Source organism: Frankliniella occidentalis, unplaced genomic scaffold, assembly GCF_000697945.3.
Source record: "Frankliniella occidentalis isolate FOCC.00 unplaced genomic scaffold, Focc_3.1 Scaffold54, whole genome shotgun sequence".
Lineage (NCBI taxonomy): Eukaryota > Metazoa > Arthropoda > Insecta > Thysanoptera > Thripidae > Frankliniella > Frankliniella occidentalis.
In genome coordinates this window covers 701,043-703,406 of record NW_026267184.1, presented here as the reverse complement: position 1 = coordinate 703,406, position 2,364 = coordinate 701,043, and the positions used below count along the sequence as shown (strand labels likewise).

Sequence of the window (2,364 nt, the reverse complement as noted above, 5' to 3'; positions counted from 1 at the left end):
CTGCCCCTGGTCCCGGGTGCTCGGGGGGTCGCCCAGGCCGGGGTGGCCCGGGGGAGGTGGTAGCAGAGAGAGAGAGAGTGGCCCCCGTCATGGCTACAAGTAAACGGGCCCACCTTGCCTGCCCGGGGTTGGTCGGTTCCGGGATGCTGTCGGCGCGGGACTCAGCCGTGTCCGCCGGGACGTTTGGCGGGCGGCTGGCCGCCGGCTGCTGCTGCAGAGCCAGCCGCACAGGGTTCTTCGACCGGGCCATCTTCGAAGGGCCTCGGCACCACCCCATTGATGGGTTCCCCGGGGACCACGCCCCCACCCCACCCCCTCTGCCCCGAGCCCTGACCAGCGCTTCCCCGGCTGCAGCCCCTTCGGCAATGGGTTCTCTAGGTCTGGGAAACCACTTCCATGCCGCTTGCAATGATTTTCGGCAAGCTTTTTTCGAGTGCCGACATTTTGGCATTCATTTAGCGGTGCATACATTTTTTGGTCTCAGTTATAAAGAGTCTTAAGAGATCGAAAGAGATGTGGCAAATTTTGCAAGTCAACGTGAAATGCCGAAACGTTGTAAGAAAAGCAGCCACAGCATAAAGATCGTGTATGGTTGCGAGCGGAGTTCATGGGTGCACGCAGAAGGTGCACACAGTTTTGCAGGCGCCGAAGCCCGTGCTATCGAGTGGGGACGAGGAAGCCCTCACCTGCAAGCACGCGAGTAGCGGCTGCGGGTGGTGGAGGAGGTGGTTAAGGTGGAGAGGGCCTCTGCGGGGGCAAGTCCCCGCCCCCTCCCCAACCCGCGCATCCCCTTTACCAGCAGCAGTTGCGGGGGGACTCGCTGGCCCGCAGCAGCCACGGGGAGAGGGGGGCTGCAGCATGCTCACGAACCGGCTGAATTATTCATTTAATTCCTGAACTGATTCGCAAGGGCTACGAAATGAGATAGAAATTGGAACAAGTGCTGTGCGCAGCCAGGCCGCGGGGCGGGTGAGGTGGAGGGGGGACGGAGGGGGTGACAAACGCAGAGCAGCCCGCGGAAGCGCAGCGCAAGGGGTGGAGGGCGCTCGCTCGGGTATTATTCGGGACCGAGTGTATTAAACAGGAGACACGAAAATGCGCTCAAAAGGAGTCAATGTCAATAGTAAAGGCCGACAGGGATCGAGAATACGGGGATTGATTAATATGAGGAGGTTGGGTTAGGGAGGTTGGTATGAGGAGATTTGATGTGAGGTTAGATATGAGGTTGGATATGCACCCAGAAAAATTGAAAGCTGTAGCAACCATCATATGGTTACTTCAGGGACAGCCAAAATGTGATGGTTGAGACAACATTAAAATAGCCGTGAGAGGACTAAAATATGGTTCCGATAACTGTATGAGAGTTAATTTTGTAACCATGTTATGGTTGTCCGTGAGATAACCATACGATGGTTGCTAGAGCTCTCCATTTCTCTGTGGGTGTAAGGTTGAGTGTGAGGTTGGATCTGACGTTGGATATGAGGCGACACGAGAAGGAGCAGCCCAGCCAGACGAAGGCAAGTGCTGGACGGGGCGACGTGGGGCACGACCGGGAGCGCCCAAAACAAAGACGCTAAATTAGCTTCGCCTAGGCGTCGAGCTGGGCTATCGCGAACGATACGGAGCGGAAAAGCGCGGGACGGAAAGAGAGGGAGTGGGCGGAGGGGGGCTGAGTGTTCGATGGGGGTGACAGTTTAAGAGTGTCGCCGTGGGCGTAGCCCCCCCCCCCCCCATTTCCCCCCGGATTGTTTTGCCATCTGCTGTAGTTCGAAAGGCAGTCGGCTGGCTGCTCTCTGCGAGGCGCGCTCAAAGCGGCGCGCGCTGCTGCAGCAGCCCTGGCGATTACACAATCACGCGTCGCAAAATCTGCGGGCGGTGTATTGGAAAAGCCGTTTTTCAGCGACCGGGCGCTGCGGGGCGTGGCGCGAGCGAGCGACTGCCGGTGACGTTGTTGCGCACCCTACTCATTCTGAGCGAAAATCAAAGCAAAAAAACAACAACAACAGCAAATTGGTGAGCGCAACGCGCGCGCGGAGCTCGTCAGGGCAGGCGCCGCCGCCGCGTGGTGATGGCCGCGAGGTGACGACGGGTGTCCTCTCCCCTCCCCCCCCTCACTCTGCACACACACCACCTCAATTTATTCTCCTTTTTAGGGAGGGGTGTGGTAGATTTTGTGTCATTTTCCCATTATCAATGATGAAGAAACCGACATATTCGTCAGGAGACCTTTTTGGTACGCAAATATATTGTTGTCCGGGACGCTTTCCGCGGGACACAATAATGATGTGCTTCACGCACGCAAACACGTTGAGAGAGAGAGAGAGAGAGAGAGAGAGAGAGAGAGAGAGAGAGAGAGAGAGAGGA

General features: G+C 57.4%; 1 protein-coding gene across 2 annotated transcripts in view; it reads right to left on the bottom strand.

Moving 5' to 3' along the window:
- The window catches only part of LOC113205797 (uncharacterized), a 59,821-nt gene that overhangs the window by 14,199 nt on the left and 43,258 nt on the right, over nucleotides 1-2,364 (bottom strand). The gene's annotated exons all lie outside the window — the stretch shown is intronic.